Source organism: Equus caballus, chromosome 31, assembly GCF_041296265.1.
Source record: "Equus caballus isolate H_3958 breed thoroughbred chromosome 31, TB-T2T, whole genome shotgun sequence".
In the NCBI taxonomy this organism is placed as follows: Eukaryota; Metazoa; Chordata; class Mammalia; order Perissodactyla; family Equidae; genus Equus; species Equus caballus.
This window is the reverse complement of record NC_091714.1, coordinates 17471716-17490430: the sequence shown is the minus strand read 5'-3', so window position 1 is coordinate 17490430 and position 18715 is coordinate 17471716. Positions and strand designations below refer to the sequence as shown.

Below are 18715 nucleotides of genomic sequence, written 5' to 3'. Positions count from 1 at the left end.
GCCGAGGGAGGGCGGGAGGCCGAGCGAGCGGCGGCCGAGGAGCCACCCAGCCCGCGTTCGGGAGCCGCAGCAGCCGCCGGCGGGGCGCCCCAGCCCGACCCCCACCCCTCCCCCTCAGCCACGAGCGGCGGCGGCGGCGGCGGCGGCGGCCGGAGGGAGGTGGCGGCGGCGGCCGAGCGGAGGGGCTGAGCGGGGAGGGCGGGCGGGCTGAGGTGTCCCCCCTGCCGGGCGGAATCGGAGGCGGCGGCGGCGCTGGCGGCGGCCGTGGTGGTGGAGGCGGCGGCGACGGTGGAGACGGCTGCCCTAGTGGGAGAGGCGGCGGCGGCGGCCGAGGAGGAGGAGGGGGAAGCGGCGGCGGCGGCGAAGGGTAAGCGGACAGCGCTGCCGGGCCGCGGCGGCGCCCCCGTCCCGGCTCTCCCCGCACCCCCTCCGTCTGGAAGGGGCTCTGCCGCCGCGCGAGGCCCCTGCGGGGCGTCCGCTTCTTCCTCTCGCTCTTCCTCCCTCCGCCTCCTTCCTTCCCCCAGTGCGAGGCGGAGAGGGAGGCCCCCCAAGTCCTCCAGCCGCGTGGGGGTGGGGAGCATCGGGCCGGGCCTGGGCTCCGGGGAGCGTGTGTGGAGGGGGAGGGGGAGAGCCGGGTGGGGGAGGGCCCCTGCCTGCACCGGTGCCCCCGGCCCGCCCCTCTGGCATGTGTGCGAGGGGGGTGGGGGAAGGAAGACTCCTTTTGGGGAGCCGTGGTCGGATGAAGATGCCTTAGGGGCGAGGGCAGTGGGAGGACAGACCGAGCGAGGTGTGTGGGGGTCAGGGAAGAGATGGTCGTTCCCTTTCCAGCGCTGCTTTTCTGCAGCCACCTGGAAGTGGGGAGCAAGCCCCGCTGTGACTAGGCGGCCCCCTAGATCTCACAGGCTCATTCCAGTTTTCTGGTCCCATCGACCTCCGACTCGGAGATTGTGATTGTGGCAGGGAGGCTGAAAGGGTCTGGGTCGGGCTGAACAGGTGACAGGTGTATCTTTCTGCTGCTGATGCTGTGGGGTTGCCCGGGCAGAGTGGTATACCAAAGTGTCAGAGACCGTGTGAGTTTGTATTTATGTGTTTGGCCATGTTTCCTTCCATATATAGTATATTTGAGATGTTAGGTTTCCATTCTTCAAGTCATCTTAATTGTCGGGGAGAAATTCTTCAAATGCTTCTGATAAGAGGGGTTTCCAGGAGAGCGGAGGGAGTTTGCGGCTTCACCGAGGTTTCTCAAGAGTTCGTGAAATCAAGGTCCCCAGTGCGAGGCTGTTTTCAGTGCCTTTATTCATTGGAAAGTTCTTGAACACTAAAGTCATATTCGAGGCAACAGGGAGGCAGTGTAATTTTGCATCCATTTTGTCTGGTTTTAGGTAAGTTTGGAAAGTGTCAAGTTTTAGGGTCGGATTGATTCACATTTTATAAAAGGAATTAGTTTGTGTTTTAGCTCACTCGGAAGGGTATGTTGCTCATTATGCAGTTTCAGATTTGGCCTGGAATTTTGGTGGGCATAGAATCCAGTTTTTGCTTTCAGTTTTTACAGTACTGCTGCTTACCACACTCTTCGTACAGTAGCAGAGTATTTTTTAAAATACCTTTAAATTCTTTGTGACAGTGAAATCGTGATTCATTTTAAACCCTGACAGTTTGAAACTCTAGATTTTGAAACCATTGCATTTTGTAATAAAGGAAGACACGCTGTTCATCTTAGTGTAAGCTTTGGCTAAGCACTTAAATTAGAAACAATGGAAGGAATTGTCAGATAAATAAGCTACAAATTAAATTAGGGCCAAGCTAGTTTAAAAGGGATCTTATAGCTTTTAAAAACTGTGTGTGGAACGAGTATATTGAATGATGTTACTATCAGTGTGTTAACAGGAAATAGAACAAAAATTCCAGTGATTCAGAACTTCTGTGGGGGTTTTTCCCCCTTAAATCGAATCAGTTTCTAATAGGGGGTGCCTAAGGTTTAAATCTTTAAAGGATCAACTGAAAGTTGAATGTGTTAATTAGATGAGTAAGTCATCCACTGAACATACTTCATTATTTCATCTTTCTCTGGGGTGTGTGGAATAACTTTTCCTGAGTTTAAAAGTATTCTCAAAAGACACTGATGAAATGTAGCCATTCAGCCCTCTTTAGTGAACTGTCACATAAGTAGAACCTGTGCTTTTGTAACTCATTAAGAAGTGGGTAAAGGATCAGAGTTTCATCTGATACAGATTTCCTGAAAAAATAAATTTTAACTTAAATCAATCCCATTTGATTGAAATAGCACCTATATTTGGTCTTCTGTCTAGTGGAAAGAATGCTCACCTTCAGCTAAGGATATTGTTTAAGACTTGCATCCAATTAGTACATCTAATGAAATGAGGTTTTTAAACTCTGCAGAGTTAAGTAGACACTACCCACATCCCCAATTAGGTCATTACTGAGTGTTGCTCCTTTAGTATTGGTAACACATTACTCTTGGGTAAATGTCTTGACATGATTAGTCTTGTATCTGGACAAAAATGAAAGTTTATTCTACTTCTGTAGTTTTCCCTGTAAGGAAAATTCTTTTCTCAAAATACTATTTAGGATGAAATGTACATATGTGTCTTTGGACATGCTGCACTTTGAAAAATAGGTGTAATGTAGACCATTTTCATGAAACTTGAGTTTCAGGCCAAAAAGTGCTTGAGGAATGTCTGAATTTTCTAAAAATTTTAGTTATATAAACTGATCAAGACTAAAAGTTTATTCTTTAATGGTAGCATCCTTTAAAGGGGGATTTTTTGCTTGTTATAGATGTTTTGAAAATAAATTCCTGATAATTTTTACAATATATAGATTTTGTAAATTAAATATAATTCAGAAAGACTTGAAGTCCATTCTCTACCTGGTCAGACTCCCATGACCCAGAGGAGAAGAGTAATAGCCCTTTTCCTTTGTTTCACTTATGTCATCTTTATTTGATCCATCTAAGATTAGGACTCTATAGTAGAAGGATTATGAGGTAATAGCAGAGGCAAATGTGAATGTTGGGGCAAAACAGTAGTAAGGAGGAGAAGATGGGGATTAGATGCTGGTAAAGGATTAGATGAACAGTTTTAGGCAGCTAGGAATGTGCAGATGTGCGTAGTGGTGGCTGCCAAGCATAGGAAGATGATCGGGCTGAATGGCACTAAGGAGAATTGCTCTGAATCTTTTGATAGACTCTAACAATCTACGTGTCATTGTATTTTGAACCTTCTGTATTAAGATGGTAAGGATCTGGAGACATTGAAATTGTATGAAATTTCTGTGTGTGCTCAGATATATTTACCTCTGGCTCATATTTCCAAAATACTTATAGTATTTTAACATTTCATTTATTATGATTCTGATCCTAAATAATCAAAGATTGTTGCTGAATCAGAAAGCTAAAAATACTTGAGTAAGTGCTCTGAGGGGTAGCAGTTCTGTACTTTTTACCTTCTCTTTAACCACTCAACTTGACTATGATCTTGATAGTCAGGGATTAAGAATGACTGTCGTCTTCTCTGTTTTCTATGTATTCTGTCCCTCAGAACACAATGTTTAGTACTAAGTAGTACTTACTGCTAGCCTTCTAGCAATGAAGTTATACATTTCACTTGACTTTTCACTTTGGTTTTCGTTGACTCATTTTACCGAATATGCCTAATTTCTAATTTCTTAATCCTCAGAAAAGGAATGAACTACTGTTAAAAACCCAGTAAGAGGTGTCAGCTGACAAGTTGATGTTTCAGAAGGAGAGCCAAGTCAGAATTGCCACAAAGTAAAATTGTGTATATTAATATCAGTAAAAGATCTGTATGAAAATGGATTAAAGCTTTGGCACTTAAAAGTGCATTCCTTCAAAATATAGCTTATGTAGACCCCTCTATCTCCTGATGATGCTTGATAAATGAGGCTTTGCTGAATGTATCTTTTTGATTTGCCTCTTAACATTTTTAATGTAGAAGTTTAATAAGAAATTCTAATGCATCTCTAATCATCTCTTCCAGTTGAAAATCCAGGGAGTGGTACATTTCTTTTGACCTTTAATATCTTAATGGTAGCCTTTTTAGTGTTTCCTGCATAGTAAAGGAAAGAAAAAGAAACCAGCATTTACTGAATGCCTGCTGGGTGCCAATCTTTCATTCATTTCACAAATATTTATTGAGCACTTCGTCTGTGCCAGGGACCGTGAAGATGCTGGAGCTGGCAGCAGTGAATAGGAGACACAATTTCTGTCCTCATGTATGTAGTTTACATTTTAGTAGTGGAACACATCATAAATGAGTAAAATGTAGTGTGTCTGGGAGAAAAAGTACTGTGGAGAAAAGTAAAACGAAAAAGGGGTTGGGGAATAGACTGCATATTTACTCATTTAAAACCTGCATAATGGATATTACTCTTGATTTCAAAAACAACTGTCCCATACATAAATTTTTTCTTTGGTTAAGAATACACCTCATAACTTGGGAACACAATTGTGTTTGTACTTCAGTTACAGAGTTTAAAAGCAGAAAAGCAGCAGAAAGCTGCTTTGTGGCTCAACAGAAAATTTGGAGTCTGCTATCCTGGTTTGAATCAGGGTTTTGCCACTCATTAGCTTTGTGATTTGAGGCCAGTTACAATTTCTCAGCCTCTCTGAGCTTGTTTTTTTCTCTGTGAAATGAATATAATATCTATAAGGCTGTTGTGATGATAAATTATTCATTTTGTGTAAATTATCTGATATATACAAGGGGCTTAGTAGATTGCAAGTTTTTTGTTGCTTATCTGGAGTTGTATAAAGCACAGTTGAAGTTGGTGAGCCTTCCAAGAACCTGTCGTAGCGCTGTGTGGGACACTGTTTGATAGACATTTGTTAACCACTAAAGCAGTCTTGTCTGAGAGCATAAGGGCAATTAACACGCAACTGTAACTTCAGATCACTGGTGCTTTCTGGGGAGTTTGTACGTGTTACCTGGTCACTGCTATCAGGAGTAAACCTGCAGTCTTTTTCTAGTGAAAGAACGTTGTGACATATCTTGGCATATAGGTTGATGAGTTGGATCTCAACATTTTGATAAGTAGATACAAGCGTTGTGTAAGATTCTAACGCATGGAAATACTTATAAAACATTTAGTATAGTGCCTGGCATATTGTAAGTAGTAAATAAATGTTTGCTTTTGTCATTATTTATTACTCCTTTATTGTGTGAAGAGGGGTAATCCAAAAAATTAGCAAATATTAAGGAAAACTTTTACGAAGATAAAAGAAAATAATGCAAATTCTGGATGGGTTTTCTGAAGGAAGAGTGGAATAGCCAATCAAATTGCCGTATTTGTTTTTCATATTTAGACTGGACAGTCACTAAATTGAGTTTGTCAAGGACACATCATGTCTGATTTTCCTTTCAGTCTTGACTTCACCATATCTTCAGTGGTTGGCCTGTATTTAGGAGCTCAAGAAGTAGTTCTGTGTGTTAAGTGTTGCCTGGTTCTCACTGATAGTTTTTCTGTGTATTGCAACTCTTTTTGGTCATAAGCACCTTCTGAGTTTCAAAAGTAGCTACACCGGACTTAAGTCTTTGAATCGCTAGTTTTAGGCGCAGACTAAGATATGAAGTCTTCTGAATGCCATTTTTTTTTTTAATCTAGCCAAGAATCTGAAAAATATCCTAGAAATTGAAAGGAAGAAATTGATTATTTCCAGCTAGATTAGTATTCGTTAACCTATCCTATGAAGTTGTTGACAGTAAAGTAAAAAAGTGAGTATCAGTTTTAAAAAGCAAGGTAGAAGAAATAATCCACGCATAATTATATCCTCTTAACTGTTAAAAGACAAGTTTATCTTATCTCTTTAAGGCAATTTCAAAGAAACTGTAGATTTATACTGGCTTTATGAATTAAATGGCTCACTTTCTTACATTCCTGTGATGTGGGGAATATTGGTGTTTTCACAGAAACGGCAGAACATCCCACCCTGCCCCACCCTGCTTTACATTTTTCAGATGTTTACATCTTAGCAGCAGTCAGCTTATTCCTGTTCTGTGGCAAGTTATCCTCTACCTGATGAATAATAATTGTAGCTTTTCTAAAACTTAAGACTTCCCTTAACTTCTGAGACCTTTAGTCATTTACACAAAATATTTCTTGGCTTTATAAAAAATTCCCCACGAAGATGTATAGGAACAAGTTGCTTTATATTGAAGTTTGTTGTGCCACAATACTATTTTAGAAATGAGATAGAAATACATGCAATTAAATATTTTATTATTATTTTTTTTTGGTGAGGAAGATGGGTCCTGAGCTAACATCCGTTGCCAATCTTGTTCCTTTTACTTAAGGAAGATTGTCCCTGAGCTAACATCTGTGCCAGTCTTCCTTTGTTTTGTATATGGGATACTGCCGTACCATGGCTTGATGAGCTGTGTGTAGATCTGCACCCAGGATCCGAACCTGCGAGCCCCAGGTGGCTCAAGTGGAGCGTGCAAACTTAACCACTACACCACCGGGCTGGCCCCCAATTGAACATTTTGATACTCTAGTGAGTTTTTTGTTTGTTTGCTTGTTTTGAACTGTGACAACCTACCACTGGGAAGAGAGACTGTTCCAGAGTGTCAATTTGAGTGGCTTCAGAAAGAAAGTCTAATTTATCCACAAACAGGTAAAACATAGATGAGGGCATTATAAAAATTTATAGTCTTTTAATTGCCTTGGTAAAGGAAATGGCATTCTTGTTTCACTTAAGAAGAAAAATAAAAACAGTCCTAGTACAAGTCACAGAAGCCAGATAATAAAGTGGAGGTTGGAAAGGTCCTACAGAGAGAGACAGAGAGGAGAAGCAAGAATAAAGATATATAGAATTTAACAGAAATTTTGGTGGAAATATATGAACTCTGATTGTTATTAGTAGAATTATTCAAAAGAATTAATCCGTTGAAGTGTGTGATCCCTGCACCCAGCCCTCACCCAGCCTTGCTCTGAAACACCAAGGTGAAAGCACTGCCACGCTCCTGGGTGTCTTACAGAGATAGTGCTATGTCAGGCACTTGAACGTTTCCAGGGGGTAATTCTGACCATGTAACTTGCCTTTTTGCCTGGTGGAGAAGACAGATTCTGGGGGAATGACAGTGACTTTTTGCCAAAAAGGTGGGGAAGGTATAAAAGTAATTTCTGGTTAGTAAATTCTGCTTATTCCCTGGTTTATTAATTATGCTTTGATCTAAATTATTAAATAGTAGTCTTACTTTGAGATTTAGCTTAACATTTTACTGTGACATTTATATTAAGGAAAATTTCTTTTGACCTTTAATATCTTAATGTTAACCATTTTTAGTGTTAGCAAAATTGAGCATATCACCAGTTTGCTTCCTGTCAGTTTGCCAGGCAGGCAGGCCAAAGATACTGCTTGTTTCATCAGTATAGAGCCAATGGCAATTCGGTGCACTGCTTTTCCATTCCCTGTCAATGAGAGAAGATACTTGGCAATACAAAGAAAATCTTGAAATCAGCAACTTGACCTTGCAGAACATGGGCAAGTTTTGTTTAGTCAGAGAAATCAACAAAAACCATAATTCCGACATGAACTGGGGATTTAGGAGTAGAAGGGAGTTTACCTAGTTTTAATTCTCTCAGCAACTGAAGAAAATAGTACTTTTGACTTTGAGTTGGTATCTGTTAACTTGTCAACCTCCACCGCTTTAACTAAGTAGCTTAATTTTACCATTTTGGGAGTCAGTGAGGTATAATAAGAAAAGGCCTGGGCTTTAAAGTCAGATGAGTCCAAGTTAAAATCGAGTTCTGTTTCTAACTATAGCTTCGTGGTCTTAGGCTAATCACTCAAACTCTTTGAGCCTAGAACTTTCCTTTAGAAAAATGCATATGTATAGTAATACCTACTCTGCATGGTGGTTTCATTATATTTGTATTTCTCATGTTACCTAACACAGTACCTACCTGGAACTTAGTGGGCATCAGTAAGCAGGAAGTAGTCAAAGTGTAAAATATGTCCTATGATGTCCTGTGCTTTTCAGGACAACTTTTCTTCCCTGTAACTCTCTTGTATTAGCTTCATTTTGAGTACCTTCTATTTAGTAAAGTTTAATTTTTAAAAGTATGAAGCTTTCAAATGGAACAAGGCAAGTTCTTGTTCTGGTTACATTAGACGTAGCTTAAATCATGGGAAGTAATTTTACATTTGGAATGTTGCTTTGTTAGGTTTTTCCTTCAGGGTACCTGTTCACTTCATTTTCCCTCAACAAAGAGAACGAAAAGGAAATAATTTCTATAATGTTTAATTTACTGTAACTATTTAAACCAAGGATGAAATAAAGCATACCGTTACTTTCTTAATCACAAAATAAACATGCGAATTACTAATTTTTTGTATTTTTCTTACCCGTTCCTGTGAAAAAGCCTATGTTTTCAATTTGAAAATAGTCTACAACCCACAATTTAGTTCTTTTGTATGGAAAGCACTAGAAAATTGGCATGGATCATATTTTGAAAACACCTCAAAATGAGGTTAAATATAATACTACAAAACTTGTACCACTTTATCTGTGTAAAATAATGTTTACACTTTCTCTGTTTTAAATTACTGTTTAATGTATTCTCGTTATTTTGATAATACTCTTTTCTATGTCCATATTTACATTCAGAAGGAGTATAGTGTTAAATTTTCTGATGTTTGTTACTGGATTAACTGTGGATTTTTTTTGCTTTGATCTTTTTCCTAAAGGTTTTTTTGTCTTAATACATTGAGTGACCTGGTGTGATTGTTGTAGAATATTTTGCTCTACTAATTAGTATTAAATGCTGTTTGTATAAATAATATTTTAGCATATTGATAATACTGTTTCTTCATCAATCACTCAGTAAACTTCAGAACTCTTCCTGGGCCTATAGCACAAATAACTTTTTACTGAAATATAAATACAGTTGCTGTAGTTACTGTTGAAACGGTAAAAACAAATAAACAAACAAAAAACCCCTGCATTTTAATAAGTATGTTTAGAACATTTTGTAGCGTATACATGAAATCTCTAATCCTAGAGGTAATGCGTACTCATTAGTCTTATACATGTGCAGATTTTGTGCAGTCTGTGAAATAAAGCCAGAAGCAGAAAGAGTGATGGAGACTCAGCCATTAATCATCAGATAAATAGCATTATTATTGCAGAAAGAATTGTGAGGTACATATTGGTCTTTTCAGTCTAGTTTTTATAGCTGAATAGTTTTGCTGTTAGCAAAGTCAACATGTAGTATGAAAGAGTATATGTATATACACAGAAGTTTCATTTTTGTTTTCATCAAATACGATTATTTTGAAAACCTAACATTTTCATATCTTTTCAGGGCGGGTCACTTAATGCCAGTAATAATTAGGTCAGCAAGCTAATTTTGCCTTTTGTCATTTGCAAGAGTCTGTCTTATATGCAGCAAATAAACCAATAATCAATTGTATGAAAATTTAAATTAAAGAAACCGCCCTTTAAAAATTAATAATATTCAAATCTGTGGGATAAAGATTGATATTTGCTTCCATATTCTTGACATTCTGTGGACTATTCTGTATTTTATTCTTTCCTTTTTATACTAGCATTTTCTGATCATAGGTTTTTATTCGTGCTAAGTCGTCACTAGAAAATAGTTACAGAGAAGATAGCAATATAAGCAAGAAAACTTGCTTTTTAAAAAGAATTCAGAATAGACTGTGTTCTTTTTTAATCCACTGAGCTCAAATTGTGCTATAGTTGCTTGGTTAATTTTTAAAAGGCAATTAGTGACCTGATAAACATGGGCGTCTACTCTGGAACTTAAGCAGATGTATGCAGGCATCATAGTTAAGTAGTTACTAGAATTGAAGGGAAAAAGTATTCAAGGAGATATGTAAGAGATCATTGTCAAACAAAAGTTGGTGGACATATAGGCACTGTATATTTGCATTGACAGTAACTTACTGTTTACCTTGTGACTAGCGTGTATCTGAACTGTACTTGACTAAGTGCTGTTTGCCACTTGATGATTTTCTAAGGAAATGGGAAGATAAACACATGGAAATGAAGGTTTCAAAAAAAATTCTCATTTCCATGTTGACAATTCTGCTTCTTTACATATAAAAATATTGACACATATTGGTTGGACTTACTTTTTCTTTCTTTTTTTCCCCGTTTTGAGATTTTTTTTGTAGCTGAGGTTGGCCTGAGTGAGACATCCTCATTCTGTTCATGAGATTTTCCCCTCATGGACAGTGGCTTGAGTTACAGGATGAGAGCTGAGTTTGAATTTACTACTGAGAGCCATTGCTCCAGCTCTGCAGATAGAATAAGAAGTTCTCTTTGGGGGATGGTAACTGGTTCATAGGAAAGTTGAACTGGTGATCTTAGCCAAACCAAGCGTCAGGATCAAGCTTCAGTACTTCAGCTTTTATAGGCTATCACGTGATCAAAAGAATGGAAAGAAACTCCACAGAGTTTGTTTGATATGCCATCTATGACACACCTGTGCAAAAGAGCTGGCTGACCCAGGAAATCTGACCTGACTCATTCTTCCACTATGTCTCATCTCTACATTCTTTTTTGGTCAATCTAATTCACTTATCCAATAGTTGTGAGTTAGTTTTGAGTTCCTGTTGTGTCCCAGGTTCTTTGCTAGGTGTTGGGGATGGGAAGATCAGTAAGATACAGTTCTTGCCCCCAAGGGAGATGTATACAAACTAGTATGCTGTTCTGTAACAAATGCAGTGATAGGGTTAAACATAAAACACTTTAGGAATCTACAGGAGAGAGTGTCTGACTCAGTGAGAGATGGAGGGATACACCAGGGAAATCTTCATAGGAAAGGTGATACTTAATCTGAATGTGTGTCAGATGGACAAGAAAGAGAAGTACAGGTTGGGAGAAGAGAGCCCATTTCTGTCAGAGAAAACAACGTGGAGGTAGGAAAGTCCACATGTATTCAAGTAACTATGACGAGTTCCACCATGGTGGGTTAATAGGAAGTGAAGTGAAAATTAGAAGATAGAACATGAGGATACTTGTATGCTCTGTAAAGTAGATTTGACTACAAATGATGGAAGACAAATGCTTAAATTAACGTTCTAGAAAGATTTCTCTGGCTGCATTGTAGAGAAATTTAAAGAGCCAGGCTTGGGAGGGAGGACAGGCCTTATAACCTGTTTGTGAGTTGATATGGATCTGAATTAAGGCTGTTTTTAAGGAGAAGAGTAGATGATGAATTTGAGAAGAGAATACCAAGTGTGAGGTAAGGCAAGGTAGGGATCACATGTGCCCTAGCTTGAGTACCTGGGTGCATCCTGTATGCCTGCCATTCAGCAGTACAAGAACATACCAGGGACAGTAACACGTAAGGAAGATATTTGAGTTCTCTTTGTTGGTTTTAAGGTTCCTGTGGAGAGAGAAAGAGGAAGAAGCCATCACTTTATATGGGGGGAGACAGGGAAAACTTCTCTGATTAGATGACTTTTGAGCAGGTATCTGAATGAAGTGATAAAGGGGAAGCGCTTTCCAAATGGAGGCAATAGCAAATGCAGAGGCCTTTACGTGGGAGCAGGCTTGCCATGTTCCAAGAGCAGGAAGGCCAGTGTAGTTAGATTGAGAGAGGGGGGAAGGGTAGATGAGGTCCGAGTGTGGATGTGCTTTTCATGTAGCATCTTTGGATGGTAGTAAGGACTTCAAATTTTATTCAGAGTGAGATAGGAATCCACTGAGCGGTTTTAGGACATGATCTATTAGCCTTTTCCCCCCTTACTTTATAGAACATGATTTTTCTGTCTGTGTATAGTTCTGTATAATTTATCATGTGTATAGATTCGTGTAACCTTCCTAGTCAGGATATAAAGCTAGAACTGTTCCATTACCACAAAGAAACTTCTTTGTGTTACCCCCATAAAGTCCTATCTTTTCCCCAACCTTACACCCTGGCAACCACTGGTCTGTTCTCTATCACTATAATTTTATCACTTAGAGGTGTTACATAAGTGGAATCATACATTATGTTTTCTTTGGGGATTGACTTTTTTAACTCATCGTTATGCATCCCAGTTGTTGCGGGTGTCAATAGTTCATTCCATTTTAATGTTAAGAGGTATACTGTTGTATACATGTACCATGATTTGCTTCTTGACTGATTGAAGGAGTTTTGGGTTCCCAGTTTTGGGCTATACAAATAAAACTGCTGTGAACAGTTTTGTACAGGTTTTTATATGAAAATACATTTTCATCTTTCTAGGATAAATCCCCAAGAGTGCAATTGTTAGGTTGTATGATAAATGTATGTTTAACTTTATAAGAAACTTTCACTTTTCCAGAGTGGCTGCACCATTTTACATTCCCACCAGCAATATATGAGAGATCTTGTTTCTCTGCATCCTTGTCGACATTTGGTATTGTCAGTATTTTTTTTTCAGCCATGCTAATACAGGTGTGAAGTGACAGCTCATCATAGCATTAGTTTGCATTTCCCTAATGGCCAATGATATTGAGCATATTTTCATGTGCTTCTTTGCTGGCTGTATATTCTCTGTAGTGAAGTGTCTGTTCAAGTCTTTTGCTCATATTCTAATGGAATTGTTTGTTTTCTTGTTGAGTTTAGTGAGTTCTTTATTATGGATACAAGTCCTTTGTTAAGTATCTGATTTGCACATATTTTCTGTTGGTCTGTGGCTTATCTTTTCATCCTCTTAACAGGGGCTTTTGCAGAGCAAAGAAATTTAATTTTAATTTTGTTAAAGTCTAATTTATTCATCTTTTCTTTTATGGATTATACCTTTGTTGTCAAGTCTAAAAACTCTTTGCTTAATCTTAGGTCCCAAAGATTTTCTTCTAAAAGTTTTTTAAAAGCTTTATGTCTTGTATGATCCATTTTCACTTAATTTTTATATAAAGCTGTGAAGTTTAGATTGAGGTTCATTTTTTTTCTGTTGATGTCCAGTTGTTACAACATGATTTGTTGAAAAAATTAGCCTTTCTCCCTTGAATTGCTTTTGTACCTTTGTCAAAATCAGTTGGCTGTACTTGTGAGGGTCTGTTTCTGGGTTCTCTGTTCTGTTCCACTGATCTTTGTCTCTGTCCCTCCAACACTACTACACTGTCTTGATTACTGTAGCTATATAAAGTCTTAAAGTCATGTAGTGAAATTTCTCCACTTTAATTCTCCTTTTTCAGAATTGTTTTAGCTATTCCAGTTTCTTTCCATGCAAAATTTGGAATCTACAAAAAATCCTGCAGAGATTTTGGTAGGAACTGCATTACACACATAGATCAATTTGAGGAAAATTGACAGCTTTATTTTGTTGAGTCTTTCAATCCGTGAACACAGTGTCTCTCTCCTTATATTTAGGTCGTCTTGATTTCTTTCATCAGACATGTAGTTTCCAGCACACAAATCCTATATGTGTTTTGTTTAGATTTATACCTAGATACATTTTTGGGGGGCACTTATAAGTGATTTTGGTTTTGATTTTGCTTTCCAGTTGTTTGTTGCCAGTTTATAGCCATATGATTGATTTCTGTGAGTTGACCCTGTGTCCTGAGATCTTGCTAAACTAATCAATTCTAGGAGTGTTTTTCGGTAGCTTTCAGAGTTTTCTAATGTGTCTCTGAATAGAGACAGTTTTATTTCTTCCTTTCCAATCTGTATGTCTTTTATTTCCTTTTCTTGCCTTACTGCTGTGGCTAGTATTTCCAGTACTTTGTTTACTAGGAATGGTGAGATCAGATAAGGTTGTCTTGTTCCTGATCTTAGGGGAAAGCGTTCAGTTTTTCACCATTAAGTATGTTAGCTGTAGGTTCTTTGTAGATGCTGTTTATCGGGTTGAAAGTTCCCTTTCTAGTCCTAGTTTAAGAGTTTTTGTCATAATTGGATATTGAATTTTGTCAGTTGCTTTTTCTACATCAGTTGGTATGATCTATGGCTTTTCTTTAAACTGTTAAGTGATAGTAACTTTCCTTTTTTAAGATTCACTCTGGCTGCTCTGTGTGGAATAAACTATGGGAGTGAGGCAAAGATATAATCAGGGAATCCATATTGGAAATTATTGCAGTAATCCAAATGAGAGATGATAGTGGCTTGGCCAGAGGCAGTAACAGGAAAGGGTGAGAATAGGTCAGATTTTGGATATGTTTCATTTCCTCTGTGGGCAGGAATTGCTGATGAATTAGATCTGAGGCATAAAAGAGAAGTTGAGGATGACTCCAAGATTTTTGGCCCAAGCACTTGGAGGTAGGGAGTCACTGTTAACTGAGTTGAGGAAGATGGTGAAGTAGCAAGTTTGGGCTGGGCAATCAAGAGTTCGGTTTTGGACATGTTAACTTTGAAAGGCCTGTTAGACATATAACTGGAGATATCAGATAGACGATTTGATATATGAAATGGAATTCAGGCAAGAGGTTCAGGCTAGAAATAGAAGTTTGAGAGTCACCAGTCAAGTTGATGTATGAGAAATTATAGTGATATTTATTAAAAACAGTATCTTTAACTTTTTTGTTTCTGTTTGTTTTTTGGCTGAGGAAGATTCACCCTGAGCTAACATCTGTGCCAATCTTCCTCTGTTTTGTTGGGGGTTTTTTTTAAGTATATGGGCTGCCAACACAGCATGGCCACTAGCAGATTGGTGTAGGTCCACACCCAGAAACCAAACCTGGGCCACCAAAGCGCAGCACACCAAACTTCACCACTAGGCCACTGGAGCGGGCCCAACCTTTTTTGTTTTTACTGTCATGTATTTAAGGTTTATTAACAAAAAAACAGATTCTCCCAGCATGTGCAGAACTTTATGAAAATTTAGATTGGTTCTGTTTATCAACAGACTGTTGTGTATCTGACATTAAGTGTACCAGAAATTATATGGTTGGGAGACAATTTGGGGGATATATATTTACTATAATATATGTTTCACTATACATGTTTGATAGGTAGATGGCTATGATAGTAGTGTAGACACATGAGTCTTACTAATTTTCAGAGCTTTGTCTTAAGTCTTCATAAAATGAATTAGCTCTATGTGTATTGTGAAAAGTGTTTGAAACTATTATTGAGTGCCTGAATGGCTTTCTGTGGCACCATTTCTCTTGTAGATAAAACAGACAGGACAGCCAGAGAGACAGATCAAAAGTAACAATTAAAAACAGAAATGCTAAATAGCTAGCAAGGAGAGACTTAGATTTCTGACTTACAGCCAGAAATAAATTGGTAAAGAGAGAGTGTAAGCCTCAATTTACAGAATTGGTGAAAAGACAGATTTTCTGAGTTCCATTCAGATATGTTTACTTCATATTAAGATATTCTGGAAAATATTTTGTAAATGCTATAATCGTTTCTGCTGTAACTGATTAATGATATTTTCTTATTGATAGTTTATATATCTCTATCACTTTATTTCCCATATTGCATGAGTTACCATATTGTGTTCTAATATTCTATATACTTTTCAGTTTCTCCCACTAAATGTAAGTTTTTATAGCATTAGTACAATGCCCTGGCACTTAAGCTCTCTGTAAATATTTGTGAATGAATGAGTGAACACACATGCACACTACTAAAGTTTAAAGCTGGAAGACTTGCTTGTTTTTGAAAGTAAATGAGTTTTTGAGATTCCTGAGTATGGGTTATGGTCCAATGTCTTTTCCAAGTAGTACCTTGATGCTTTCAAACAAACATTCCACTCCAACCAAATGCTCTCATTCATAGCAACATTACTAACCCGAGGTCAGTGAGGCACACATTTTGCCTTTCATTATTTGTTCTTTTTTCCCTAGTGGTAATGGGTTTATGCAAAATCATCTAAACTTTGGCTCAGACTTCTTGTATCGAACGGAGCACACATTGCAGGTGGTAGACTGGGCTTAGAGTTTCGTCTGTAGTAGCCTGTCTCATAGGAAATCCCCTGTGCACATTTTAAAGAAAGTGATGTCCATCTGTCTGTCTTCTACCTAGTCCTTCTCCCCATTTTCAGGTAGATGGTAGAGGTATAGGCCAAGTTTCTTCTCAGTCAACACTGTACTTTACAAAGCATTTTCACATTCCTTTCCCCTTTGACCTTGACAAGGCAAAATTACCCTGAGCGTTTCTGTTCCAGTGCAGATTGAAGCACCAGGAGAATAATTATTTTTGAAAGCCATAATATTTTATTTCCAGATTCATAGTGTGTTTGTATGTGTATGTATGTATATGTTTATATGTATATCTGTATATACATGTATATATCTTGTTAGTCTATGACTAGTTAATAAAGTTTATAGGAACAATGGCTTTCTCTGGTATTATTAACAGTAACAATGTAAATTGTCAGTGCTCTGTTTTAGGCGTCATGGGGAATAAGGCAGGGGGCGCTGTATAAAATAATCCTTATTCTCTCTGGGAGAGAATGATGTGTAGTAAACTGAGTCTGACATAGAGGTCCTTAGGCGCCAGCCCAGTGGCGCAGCGGTTAAGTCCGCATGTTCTGCTTCTCGGCGGCCCGGGGTTCACCAGTTCGGATCCCGGGTGCAGACATGGCACTGCTTGGAAAAAGCCATGCTGTGGTAGGTGTCCCACATATAAAGTAGAGGAAGATGGGCATGGATGTGAGCTCAGGGCCAGTCTTCCTCAGCAAAAAGAGGAGGATTGGCAGCAGTTAGCTCAGGGCTAATCTTCCTCAAGAAAAAAAGAAGTAGAAAAGAAATAGAGGTACCTACCTCGCATAATTTTGGGGAGCATTACATGAATGAATGAATTATAAATCATTTGGCCAGTGCCTAGTACGTAATGAATGTCCAGTAAATTTTAGCTATTCTTAGAAAACTATTTGTTATAAAATTATTACAAGCATAATAAACTTAAAATTTTATAATAATTATTGTTACACCTCTTTTCATTTGGTTTTCTTGATCACATTCTTTCCTGCATTTTGTCTAACTTTTCTAACTCCTTTGTTAGATCTTGGTCTTGAAGTCTCCTCTCTTCCTGCCTAGCCTTTTTTCCATTCCTTAGGTCATTGTCACCACCTTCTGCTGAAACTCAGTATAGCATAATTCTGCAAAATCTCTTACCTCTCTTGGGGAGGAAAGTGACATGATCTGGCTATGTTTTAGGAGCTAGAGAGTTTGTTACCACTGTGAGATGTATCTTAGAAGGGCCTATGAGTGGAATAACCCATCAGATAAGAGATGATTGTGTCCAGCTAACAGATACCTGCACAAGGATATTATGGAAGTAGAGAAGGTGAAGTATTTGTGGGAGTAATCAGTGGAACTTTGCCGTTGATTATATACGGCAAGGAAAGGAAGAATTGAAGACTAAGATTTCTAGCTTCAGCATCGTGCTCTATTATTAATAGTCAACATAGAGATCCATTATTAGGTGGGAGGGGGTGAGCTGAGTTTCGACAAGATGACTTTAGGTTGCTAGCATGACATTGTCAGGCTATTGGTTTACTTGTTCCAGTCCCACCCATTCTGCTCTTCCCCTCACTCACTCTCTGTCTGAATTCCATTGCTATTAGTCTAAGAACTTTGGGAAAAGTAATTTCTTTTTGGTCATCATCAGCAGTAGAGATTGAAATGTGTGGAGAGCAGTTCCATGTTTCCTACCCACATTCCCATAATCCTCCTCTTTTCGACCCTTCCCTCTAATGAAAAAAGATCACTTAGAATAATATTTAGAATCACTGCTACCACCCCACCCCACCTCTGAGATATTGGTAGATAAGTTTTTATATTTTATATGAAATACATGAAGCAACTTGGCAGTACTTTTTGAAGAAAAACAAAACTTTATGAAGTGTTTGTGAATAGAATATTAGTCAATGAGTAGAGTAATACCTTATTCATCTAGTATCATTAGGTAGTAAATATTCTACATCAGATAATTGAAACATCTCAAAATTTATTTCTTTATAGATTTGATGTATAGAGATTTTTATATTACATATATATGCTATGTAAATTTTCTGTATTTTTTAAGTAATTCTACATCTATTTCTTTATGATGTTTTATATGATTTAACTGCCTTCTGAAATAGGGAACATTCCCCCTGACCCATACTTCACCTTTTCTGAGAAATAGAAACAACTTTTTGTTTCAGGGCTTCAAAATGAGAGTCAGGAGCCCCAGGTTCTAGTCCAGGGTCTAACAATAAATTCCTGCATGAGATGTTTTAGGTTTTTTACCATTGAATCTGTGGAATCTGGAATAGTGCCTGGCATGTAGTAGGTGCTTAGCAAATATTTTTGGAGTGAATCATTGTTTTATGCCTACTTTAGCACTCCTTTCCTGATTCATTACTTGGAATTTTTTTTTTTTTTTTTTTTTTTTTTTGAGGAAGATTAGCCCTGAGCTAACATCTGCTGCCAATCCTCCTCTTTTGGCTGAGGAAGACTGGCCCTGAGCTAACATCCATGCCCATCTTCCTCTACTTTATATATGGGACGCCTACCACATCATGGCTTGCCAAGAGGTGCCATGTCCGCACGCAGGATCCGAACCGGCGAACCCCGGGCCGCTGAAGCGGAACGTGCGCACTTAACTGCTGCTCCACTGGGCCAACCCCAGTACTTGGAATTTATTACTGCCTAGCAAATAAGCTGCTGAGTTTTTAATATAATAGGAGTATCTAGGGTCTGATGGAAGTGAACTGTTAAGCTTAATTTATGATGTCTGTTTCAGCTGCTTAGTGGAATTTTTGGCCTTCTCATGAGGTATTTTCTGGTACTTAAAGTTGCCAAAC

The 18715-nt window shown here is 38.5% G+C and overlaps 1 protein-coding gene across 3 annotated transcripts in view; it reads left to right on the top strand.

Annotated features, from left to right (window-relative positions):
• Positions 1-229: 229 nt before the first annotated feature.
• The window catches only part of TAB2 (TGF-beta activated kinase 1 (MAP3K7) binding protein 2), a 78829-nt gene continuing 60343 nt past the window's right edge, over positions 230-18715 (top strand). For 2 of the 3 annotated variants that reach the window (XM_001502154.7, XM_023632981.2), the window contains exon 1: positions 231-367. The gene's annotated coding sequence lies outside the window, so the exon portion shown is untranslated. Of the gene's footprint in view, positions 368-18715 lie in introns of all 3 variants that reach the window. The other variant, XM_070256409.1, reaches the window with a different exon arrangement.